We start from the raw sequence: 12,557 nt of genomic DNA on the forward strand, positions 1-12,557 counted from the left end.
GCGCTACAGACGCTCCCGTTTCTAAAAACAATTGTGATTCAGTGTGGGGCTGAGCGATGCGACGTTGTGTAAAAGCTCCAATACATACTGCAGAAAACAACAATCCAATCAGGGCGAGCTGTCGTTCTGACCCGATACGCATTTGGTAGTGAACTCGAAGAGTCATCTTTGCCCTTGCCGAACGAAGTGTGGATTATATGTGTAGACGAAGTGCTTTGACATGGGCACAAGCAAAATGGGAACTGTCAAGCCAGATAGTAAATAAACAAAGTGAAGTCGCCGGTGTTTGTCCGAAGTAAAAGCATTTGTTTGTAATGCATGAATCAATTAGTTGGCTTAAAAGAAAGATATTTTTCGCATTGTTAGTAGAGAATTGTAAAACTGAAGATGTAGCCTGTGACTTACTGGATATCAGTATATAGATTAGCTGAAAGTGTTGGTTCTGCAAGTTTATGATGTTTTGTCCGCGCTTTTCGATTGTATTATTAATTGTTAATTTAATCCACTCTTTGCTTCTTACACTTCTCTTTTCTAGAATAACTTCAGGTGTACCCCAATCTGCGCATTTTTCGCAATATACGTGGTGCTTATAAACTTGCCATTGTTAAGTGTAATGACACGTATCAGATAAGGACACGTCAGCAAACAACATTAACCACCATCTGCTTCGATTTAAATTCTCAGTAAGTCCGGAAAAACGGTGTATATAATCTGATTCCGACCGTTTTTACTAACTTAGTTCCAAGGTACCCTTCAGTGCTTTGTACCATGTTTGCACCATTATTGTCAGTTGCTTACTGGTAATCATCCGGCATTGTATTAGTATTAAATACCTTTGATGCCAGTAACTCTAAATACTTTCAATTGTCTCCAGCTATTTTCATAAATTCAGCAGTTAGTCAATTATCTTGCGGATTACAATATTCATATATGAGTACATTTATGTTTACAGACTTCCTGTTGTGGTAAGGTACTGAAGCTGTAGATTTCAGTTTTATCTACCAAAAAGCGCCTCAAATAATGATCCTACTGTTTTTCTACACCAATTTTGTGTCTATTTTCCTCCTCTCTTATGTTCCTGCACACTCAAATTACTCTTTCTTCCTAGGTGTAGCTTTCTTGAGTAGTTTAATCCGGAGTATACAACTTGTTAGATATGTTTTAGGGACTTTATCTTCAGTACTGCCATCTAAACATGAAAATAAACCTGTACTGAATGGAAAAATGTTTAAATGTAATAATGTGTCACATCCGTACCAATGTAAACAAACTATTTTTCAATGAGAAATAGTTAAACTCAAGTAACTGGAATTTTGATATAATAGAACCCATAATTGGAAATACTTTCCAATTATGGAGAGCTCGAAACATGACTGTTTCCTCAGCTTGGATGTTTGGCTTCACTTCGATTTATTGGCAAGGTACCAGAAAAATGCAGTGACCAGCAGCAAATGGATTGTGTCCCAACTCAGATTATTCCTCAAGTGTGTGTGGCCTTGTACCACGTAGGACTAAAAGGGGACACTGAACATATTCTATACTATTATTAGAATCACTTTGTGACTGATGCTTCAGCACATCGAGTGGTAGGGGCCAGACACCATCCAATCGCAGTTCTTTCACAAGCATCACATGCATGCCGCATTGCCTGTTTTGTAGGTATGTGCAGCACCTAATGAAGTGATGCTCGCTGCTTGCTGACAACACACTTCTCTGCCACTGCAATATGTCAGTCACAAGAACAACACAAATGATCACATTCTTGGCTCTCAGGAGAAAGTTGCAGAAATGCTGAAATATTTGAATTGGCAGACACTTCAAGATACAGGCCAACAATCAAGCAAAAGCATAATATGAAGTTTATGAAGTGAAGAGTCTAGAGATAATCTACAGCCCCATATGTATTGCTCCTATGGTGAACACAAAGACAAGATTAGTCTAATTACAATTCACACAGAGATATTTAAGCAACCATTCTTCTTGCACTCCATATAGAATTGCAACTAATGTGTTACAATGCTGAATGTATGTCATGCATTAAAAAGTAGTTTGCATATTATGACTGTAGATCTAGAATATCACAGTGCTTTATTAGGAATGTTCTCATCGTAGGCAGTATGCCTTGCTTTCTTTTGATCTTTGAGCCAACTTAGTTACAGGGGAAACTATAGTGTAATATGGACCCCAAAACATGGTGTAACTTTGCATCTTTCACATTAAGAAATCATTACCAGAAGTGTTCAGTGACAGAAAAAGTCCAGGGGACAAAACGTGGATTGAACCTTGGACTTTCTAATTTGTACTCGCACACTTATCTACTGAAGTATTTAATATTTAGCCTACAGAAATTGAGCTGAAAAAAAATTATTTAATTCCAAATATTGTGCAAGTCCATCTGTGGTAATGACAGTGGTGACCATCTAGCATTATTCTGCAAGACACATCATTCAGTTGTTTACACATTCATAGTTTCAAGAAATGTATTCATAAAAAAATGCAGAGTTATATTTGAAGTCTGATGGCACTACCAGTGTGTTCTATGTAATAAAGGTGTTACTGACTGGAGTTTTGATGCAGCCACTTCTCATACATAGAAGAGTTCCTTAAACCTACCAATATTGGACATTGTCTTTGACCTATGTTATAATGATGTTGTGGCATGTGACATATGAAAGAAAACAGATCAATGATGTTATTTGTTTTGCCTGTACATTACCGTTTGGAATGTAGGTTGTGGCACCAAACTGAGTAGCAGTGTAGCCCAACGTCTGTGTTTCGTTGTAGTCTAGGTTTGATTGAAACATGCAGTTTGGTTATGAGGTGATGAAGCTGATGAATGCACATTTGATTGTGAGAAGTCGTTTATGTCTGCCATCTCGACAACATCCATGGTCAGAGTTAACAGTTTGTGTGGAATGCTTCAGTTAATGATCCGAACAAATGTAAAATCCAGTAGTAAGTGGAGAGTCACAACATATATAGGTACTACAAACAGAACTAAGTACTCAAATCCCTGTCTAAAGACAAAGTATCACAAAAGAAAGAAATAACAACTAAAATACCATGTTGTTGTAGTGGTCTTCAGTCCAGAGACTGGTTTGATGCAGCTCTCCATGCTACTCTATCCTGCGCAAGCTTCTTCATCTCCCAGTACCTACTGCAACCTACATCCTTCTGGATCTGCTTAGTGTATTCATCTCTTGGTCTGCCTTTATGATTTTTACCCTCCACGCTGCCCTCAAATACTAAATTGGTGATCCCCTTGATGCCTCAGAACATGTCCTACGAACCGATCCCTTCTTCTAGTCAAGTTGTGCCACAAATTTCTCTTCTCCCCAATTCTATTCAATACCTCCTCTTAGTTATGTGATCTACCCATCCAATCTTCAGCATTCTTCTGTAGCACCACATTTCGAAAGCTTCTATTCTCTTCTTGTCCAAACTGTTTATCGTCCATGTTTCACTTCCATACATGGCTACACTCCACACAAATACTTTCAGAAAGGACTTCCTGACACTTAAATAGATACTCGATGTTAAAAGATTTCTCTTCTTCATAAAAGCTTTCCTTGCCATTGCCAGTCTACATTTTATATCCTCTCTACTTCGACCATCATCAGTTATTTTGCTCCCCAAATAGCAAAACTCGTTTACTGCTTTAAGTGTCTCATTTCCTAATCTGATTCCCTCAGCATAACCCGACTTAATTCAACTACATTCCACTATCTCCGTTTTGCTTTTGTTGATGTTCATCTTATTTCCTCCTTTCAAGATACTGTCCATTCCGTTCAACTGCTCTTCTAAGTCCTTTGCTGTCTCTGATAGAATCACAACCTGAACCATGGAACTTGCCGTTGGTGGGGAAGCTTGCGTGCCTCAGCGATACAAATAGCTGTACCGTAGGTGCAACCACAACGGAGGGGTATCTGTTGAGAGGCCAGACTAACATGTGGTTCCTGAAATGGGGCAGCAGCCTTTTCAGTAGTTGCAGGGGCAACAGTTTGGATGATTGACTGATCCGACCTTGTAACACTAACCAAAACGGCCTTGCTGTGCTGGTACTGCGAATGGCTGAAAACAAGGGGAAACTACAGCCGTAATTTTTCCTGAGGGCATGCAACTTTACTTTACTAATATACCATACAAGATACAAATGTATCTTTCTCTTTAGATATTGTTAATACACTTCTTTTAGTTCTCAGATGATTGAATGTGCTGTGTAAATGTGTCAGAATTCTTAGCATCATTACACATTACATAATTCAATTAAAAATAGTTCTACATTATTCATATGCCACATGGAGTCTATTGTACCGATGAAACTACAGCCAAATAAAGTTATAAGAAAACTTAATATTAACAGTTGTCAACAGGCGTAGACACAAATCCCATACTGTGTGTTATGCCTTATAATAGGCTTACTGTAATCTTTTTTGCAGTAGCTAGCAGTAACTGTTTCAGGTCTCCAGCTGTTAGGTGTAGGTTTACAAACTTTTTCTCAAATAAAGTCTTCTTTATTCTTTGTAAGAGAGTAATATTATCTCTTTTTCTGAACTTATGCCCTTTTCCTTGAAGAAGAATGAATTGTGAAGGGAAATTATATTTCAGATTTGTTATTAAGAATATTTTCACTACCTTGCATATTCTCGTAGACAGGTAGAGAAATGAGCAGGTCATGACAGTTTTTTAGCAGCCTATTTGAGACATTTTAAGAGAATAGAAACATAGTCACAATTGGAAGATGCTATACACTTCTGCCAGAACTCCAGAATTAATTGTAGCTCAGATTTCACTTGAGTGGCCCATTTCATAGAGTACTCTCAATACAGCATTCAAAGGAGAAATACTTTCTACCCCTTTTGGGAGCTGTGCCATGTTGTAGAAACTATATCTGGCAGACTTACAAATACTCTCAACATGTGCACATACAGACACAACGCAATCAGTATGACAATTTGTTATGTTCAAATGGTTCTGAGCACTATGGGACTTAACATCGATGGTCATCAGTCCCCTAGAACTTAGAACTACTTAAACCTAACTAACCTAAGGACAGCACACAACACCCAGCCATCACGAGGCAGAGAAAATCCCTGACCCCGCCGGGAATCGAACCCGGGCGTGGGAAGCGAGAATGCTACCGCGCGACCACGAGATGCGGGCATTTGTTATGTCTCATTGCAAAAAATGTGAATGATTTTACTTTAGGAAGGTATTATTTATTTACCAGATCAGTTAGTATCATAAATAATCTAGAAAAATTAGCTTTGTATTTCATATTTTAAACACAATTTATAATAATGCAGTCCACTTTACACATATTGCACAAGCTTTATCTGATAATATCTTAGGCATAGTCTATATCAATTCAGACAGGCTAGGAAAAGTCTTACCTTCATAGTATTGGATGGTATTGAATTTAGCAGATATTAAAATGAAGCACTAAGAAAGGAACATGTATTATTTTATTTTCTCTAAAAAAAGAAAATTCTGCTCTGAGGTACAGCTCTCCAAAGATGACACTGTGCATACCATTTTGAAGATGCATATTCTGGAAAAAAATTTAAAATGCTGTATCTCTGGAACAGTTCCAGTTTTTTTTTTATTTCAAAGATAATTGCTTTATGATTACAAAGAAATCCTCCATCTGGACTTATCTGTCAAAGTTCTTTTACTATAGTGTTTGAACTTTTTTTATAATTTATGGAAACATTTTTTTTTTTTCAGGAATGCCAATCCATGAAATTTTGATTTTTTTCTGTTGATTAGTACCATATAGTTCTACATTCCCTGCAAAGGAGAGCTTCCACTTTTTAGGTTGAACAGGTTTTATAAACAATTGAAATTTTTGACATACATGAAACCTGTTTTATTATCATATTATCACATAACAGGCTCATAAAAATCAAAACCTAGCCTTATTTAACATAGCCTAATATTAGTTTTGAAAGATGAGTAAGAGACTCATTCTGTGCACTCTGTTTTTTACTGAAATTAGCTAGTCAATGAACTAAAAATGTGTTTCATTGCTTCAATATCTTCCTATGATATAGTGTGATACCTTCCCATTGAACCAATAGGAACTGGAGCTCTTAACAGTCTTCAGAACATTGTGAACAGGAAGTGAGCACTGATGGTGTTGCTGCTGTCTTTCAGCGGGAAACCTATATCCAGCAGCTGGTCCATGTGGCAGCGTAAAGTTGACCACAATTTTGTTGAACTCATAACTGGTGTCTATAATCTTTGCAATCCACCAGTCACACACACACACACACACACACACACACACACACACACACACACATATATATCCCCGGTCTCAGTTTGTGAATCTGAATACTATCCTGATGTTTCAGAGGTGTTAGCTGAACGAAGAAAATTTTTTCTTTCTTGCTCTTTAAAGTGTGTGCAATATGAGTTTGCCCTTTACTTTGAGTCCAGAAATGTGTCTTCTGAATTCCTTTCACAGTAGTAGTTTGTTTCGACCATTCTTCTTTTTTCTGCTCATGGAATTCTTCGATTTCCTCTTTGGACAAAAGAATGAGGCCTGTAGATGTGTAAGATTTCACGTGTCTCGTAAAATCCCGAGCATTCTGAATCACAGCTGTATCTGGTCCGGAAAGATTATGTTTTGTGGCATGGTGCTTCAGGAGGCCTCCTACACCATCACAAGGCCCCTTCCCGTAACCACTAGCACAGTATACCCAATCAGTTGGCACAAGCAACTTACTCCATTCAAACAGCTGGTAACTATTTTTAAAATGACTAGGAGCACCATCAGAAATAATGATGATCTTCTCTGCCCCTGTTTGCAGTTGAAGAATTTTGCGCATTGCCAGCAAAGCATGTGCTAAGTCATGTCCTGTGCCATCACTTATAACTACAAACTTGTGATCACGTTTTGAAAATATGTCACTCCTGTAAAAATTGAAACATGGTCATTGCTCCAATGATACCCTTGTACTTCTTGCGGAGAAATTACAGTCCAGTTCTCAGCAAAATCACAGTGAAGCACCAAACATAGTTCTTCAACCTCTTCACACCCTTTCACTTATTTGATGTGTTGTTGCAATTTCTTCAGATGCTGGTGTGTGACTGCTTTCACTGGCTATTTACCAAGTTGATCAATGAAACTGTCAAAGGCAACTGTTTTCTTAATTAGTTTACTTTCCTCTCATGTCACATACATAATTTCTGCAGCGTTATCTGCTATGTCTTCCAAGCCAAGTGTCTGTTGAGACAGCCCTCCTTTTCCAGGGCAGTCACCACATTCTTGAAAGAAACAAGTCTCTCGCCTTACGTCACAGACTACTAATGACTTCACATGCCCAACCAAGGTGTCTATGTCATGTGCTCCAATAAGTTCTTCAAAGTTACCACACAAAGTTCAAAATTCACGCAGTAAACACCTAAACAGACATAAAATGTCTAGGTGGATGTGGAGCTACCCACTTAGGTTGTAGCACATAAAATTTTGATCTTCCAATATGTGAAGTTGTATAGTTGCTCTTATAAATAAGAAAAGTTTTTTTAATACTGCGAGTCGTGTACCTCTTCACTTGCACAACTTTTTTACCTTCAACTGTTACAGTTATAGTGTCTTTTTTAGTTGGCACTCTGACGAGAACAGTCCCATTTATCTTCCAGATAAAATGACTGCACTATTTGAACTTGAGCTGCTTCTATAGGATGACCATAATAGGGATCCGATCTTCCAAAGACTCCTTTTACAGACCTCAAATTTCTTGATTTGTCTACCAAGTACTTTGCTACTGATGGAATGTGGTTCAAAATTGTTTTCTTTGAAAATGTCTGTGGAATAATAGTTAAAACTTGCACTTTTTCACTGTAGGATGCAAAATATTCAACAGCTGAATTGATATTTGTAAAAAATTGCTGGCAAGAGTTCTTTGGTTCATTTTCTTCTGAAGATGGAATTTCTATTTTGAGGAGTGTGGTCAGTTTTGCTGTAGTGTATTCGTCCATAGCTAATAGTAATTTCTCTGCACTTTCTTGATGCGTAGAGCTTATGACTCAACTTCACTGACCACGGTTTCTTAACAGGTCTAACACCTACCTATGTGGTTGACTGATTCAGGATATTTAATTCTTCTTCTGTTGATACAAAATCTGGATCATGGGAGGCTTCATCTTGTTCAGATACTGTCATTGTTGTTATTCTGTCAGTACATTTAGAACACAAAAAGTCGTCACTGGAAACATCTTCACTTTGAAACAGAGTCTTCAAATGAGAACACTTATTTCCAAACTTAACAAAGTCTGTTTTTGTTTGTCTTATATATAACTTTTTTAAGGGTAAGCAAATAGTCAGCACACTTCACTCTCCTGTGGCCCCAGTCAGAAGACATTTCAAACAGTCCTTTTCACAAAACACACTGTAACTGTGTCAACTGGCAAATTCCTCATGGAAACAGAGAACTCACTGGATGATCTCATATTTCTTAGGAGCCTCTTCAGTAAACAAATTAGCACAGAACAACTACAATACAGAAACTTGCAGTGAACAGCCATGACAAAGAAACTGACAAACTACAACAAAGTGTAACAACACTTAAAGTGAAAAAAAAACTGCAACAAAGAAAGTGATCAGAAATAACTGCAACAAAGACAATAGAAACAAACCTTGTAACAAAAAAATTAGTGAGAAACAGCTTCAGTGAAGACAGTTGAAAGTTAAAAAAAATGATTTTTTAAAAATGAAACCAGTCCAACTTAAAAATGGAAGCTCTCCTTTACTGAGAATATAATACTACATGGTACTAATCAATAGAAAAAAATCTAAGTTTTCTGCATTGGCATTTTTGAAATAATTTTTTTTTTTCTGTAAATCATAAAAAAAATTCGAAAGACAACAGTAAAATAACTTTGACAGATATGTCCAAACAGAGGATACCATTGTAATCATACAGAAATTATCTTTCAAATAAAAAACTCTACCAAAATATCTAAAACTGTTACAGAGATACAGCATTTAAAAAAAATTTCCAAAATTTGCGTCTTCAAAACAGTGTTCGCAGTGTCATCTTTGGAGGCCTTTATCTCGGGGCAGGAATTTTTTGAGAAAACAAGAAAATATGTGTTTCTTACTTACTCCTGCATTTTAACACACGCTAAATTCAATAACATCCGAGACTATGACGGTAACCCTATGCCTGAAGTGATACAGATTATGCCATAAAAGTTTCACCACAATTCTATTATCTCTGCAAAAACTCGTATATGGTGTCACTCAGAAGTATTAATCAGACAGTAATAGGCAAACAAAAACTGTTTAGTATAACACAGTAAATAATACCTTTTTTAAAGTATTTGGTTTCTAGCTAACTGTATATTTAGCCACTCGTGAAGTTTGCCGTAAAGAATCCACTACAGTTCAAAAAGAAAAATGAGGTACATAATTATAATGCCAGAAGGAAAAATGATATTTATTACTCCACATTTAGCACAAAAATGTGTGCACAATTATGCAACCAAAATTTTGTATCACTTACGCAGTGATATAAAATGTCTGACACACAGCAAAGTAAAATTTCATAGCAAACTGAGAAAGTTTCTCGTTGACAACTCCTTATTACCGTATCACTGTAATGTGTAAAAGGTGGTGGGCAGAAATAACTTAATTCACATCTGTATATCTTTTTTTTCTTTTTGTGAAACAATAAACATCACAGAAATGTTCAGAATGTAATGATGTGTTAAAATTAATTTGAGATGTGAATGTAAAGTGACTCATTCCACATCATTAGGATGTATTGAGCAAAATGGTCCATGCAACATGTAACTAACTAACTAACTGTATTACATTCATCTATAGCTGTTTCTCAACACAGGTTTTGACTATAGCAGAGATATGACAATGAATTTTTTAAATGTATTGATACACATAGCAAGGAAACATTTGTTCTTCTTTTTTATATATGTCTTCAGAAGGAGGAGTACATAAAACACATTTTTTTAAAAACTGGTACTGGCAGAATTGAAGCTGTAAGGACGGGTCGTAAGTCATGCTTGGGTAGCTCAGATGGTAGAGCATTTGTCCACAAAAGGCAAAGGTCCCAAGTTTGCGTCTTAATCCGGCACACAGTTTTAATCTGCCAGGATGTTTCATATCAGTGCACACTCCTCTGCAGCATGAAAATCACGTTCTGGACACATTTTAAAGTTTATTTGTATAATGGGCCCATAGGCCATGGTATATGGATGAATGAATGAAATCAGCCATCCTCAGTCTCCAGTTATTAGCCCTGTGAAGATATGTTTGAAACTTTGGAATTCCTCTGTCACGTCAGTAACAGCTAACCAGATCTATTTGTAATTATTCTACACTATGAATACAAAATATAAATATAATTATGCTTTGAACAAATATTCTATGAGTGATATCAAGAATAACAACAACAACAATAAAGTCAAGTTCAGTATAACAGCTACATTTAGGCCAAGAAAGAAAATTATCAGTGATTATTATTTAAATGTTCCTTATGACCAGTGTTGCCCTTCCTTATACATCTTAATGACAAGTGTGTTTTGAACACTCCTCTCTTCCAATGTGACATCTATGTTCAAAGTGTTGCATGAAAACATTCCTGGTTTGACAAACACAAGCGTCATATTGCACCGTGACTAGCTTGCAAAATCAAGTGCTCTTAATCTCTGATTGGTGTCCACTCGACAAAGCATCTTGAAGAAACTTATGGGCTCTCTTCTGCAGCAAATTGAGGCCATTATCAAGGTCAAAGTAGTGTGACAGATATTTTGGTCAGTGCTCACTTTTGCAAAACCATTGGACAAATCATGATATCACTGTTTACTTACCTGTCTAGTTTTAACGGTGGTGGGACAGAAACCATCTTGGTGTTTACATATGGTAATTTTGGGAAACCTTAGAAAATCTGAATCAGGATTACCTAGTGGAGATTAGATCCTCCAACCTTCCATTTTGTAACTTTTTTATCTTTAGTTGATATTCTATGCAATGTATGCTGTCCTTGCCATCCAACAGTCTTCTAAGTTTTCCTTGTTTTGGGCCAAAAGATGTACGTCATCTGCAAAGCTTAACATTGGTGTCTGTTTTCATTGCAATTGTAGTCCTCTTCTGAAATTCTCTCACTTCATTGCTTCTTTGATGTGTAAGTTAATAAACTGTGTGATTTTCTCAATGTGACTTATCTTTCTCAATCGTCCACATTTAGTACTTCCAGTGCATTCTCTGACTCCCCTTCTGTCAGCATTGTTAACATCTTATTCAATTTTGCATGGTTAAATGCTTTCTCTAGGCCCACAAATATTGTGAAAGTATCTTCAGTTTTCAACAATATGGAAAGGATAAGTTGCTACTCATCACATACAGGAGGCATGGAGTGGCAGACTGATTTAGCGGTCATTCTTCCACATCCCTGTTTGCCTCTCATCACCCTCTCTATATGGTAAGTAGCAATCTGTTCTTTTCATGTTGTTAATCCAGCCCAGATTTTCCATTGTCTGATTTTATCCTGAATTTTCTTTTTTCTTCCTTACATTTTCAAGTACTAAGTTAAAATTACTTCTCAGATGCCTTTTCCATTTCTGAAACTGAACTTATTTTCATGCAATACCTCTAAAACTGTTCTTTCTGTCTTGTACATTATTTTAAACAAAAGTGTGACATGTCAGATTGATTGCGTGATTGCTTCCAATTTTATCTGCTCACACTATCTTAGGAGATGTGATGATAATGCCTACCCTGGTTTCGTTAGCTCCAACAGATTTTAGAAATGCTTAGTTACTTACCCGTGTCCTGCTGTCTCAGCTCTTTCAGCACTTTGTTGAACTGTTTGTTCCACATCACCTTCATCCTCTCAGAATAGTTGTTCTCCATCATTTAGACATTTGATACACTGTTTCCAGTCTATCTACCCTTAAAAGAGGATTGTCAGGTATACTTCATAGAACACCACCTTTACTTGCTACTCTATCCAAGTTGCTTTCCATGTGTCTCGTGTCTATTCCACTTTACCCTGTTTGCGCTTCCTGTTAATTTCAAGTCCTAAGCTGTCAATGCTGCTGTCTCCCTGTTGTGCCCCTAGGATTTTCATATTTTCTTATTTCCTGCATAAGCTGGAGTATTTCCTGATTTATCTCTGGTGTTTATCCCTCTGCTTTGGCTGTCATTAAATTTCCATATCCCATCACATTTGTTATCAATATCTGTGTTTTCCTGTGTACTCTCCATATTTCCTCCTCATCAGCTTGTGACAAGGGCTCACACAGTGGTTCTTAATATTGGTTATATTTCATTATCGGAATAATAATTAAGTCAAATGTGTTACCTGTAACTCACTCTGTTAGTCTGTTCCCATCTTTCTTTCATAATAATACCAGTATCGGTTTACCGCAAAGATCAGAAATGAATTGAATCATTCATCTTGTGGAAACTAAATTTTTCAGTCTGCTGCCTTCTTTAACATCCAGTAGAAGTATCAGTGTGGTAATTATATTTTCCATAATTCACTTTTCCATGGCCCCGTCTTTGTAATGCATGACCACTATCTAGGCTG

General features: G+C 36.8%; 1 protein-coding gene across 1 annotated transcript in view; it reads left to right on the forward strand.

Annotated features, from left to right (window-relative positions):
* The first annotated feature begins 209 nt into the window (after positions 1–209).
* LOC124548715 (sodium leak channel non-selective protein) overlaps positions 210–12,557 on the forward strand; it is a 436,855-nt gene continuing 424,507 nt past the window's right edge. Inside the window, exon 1 of the mRNA XM_047125188.1 lies at positions 210–295. The gene's annotated coding sequence lies outside the window, so the exon portion shown is untranslated. The remainder of the gene's footprint in view (positions 296–12,557) is intronic.

Source organism: Schistocerca americana, chromosome 1 (genome assembly GCF_021461395.2).
Source record: "Schistocerca americana isolate TAMUIC-IGC-003095 chromosome 1, iqSchAmer2.1, whole genome shotgun sequence".
In the NCBI taxonomy this organism is placed as follows: domain Eukaryota; kingdom Metazoa; phylum Arthropoda; class Insecta; order Orthoptera; family Acrididae; genus Schistocerca; species Schistocerca americana.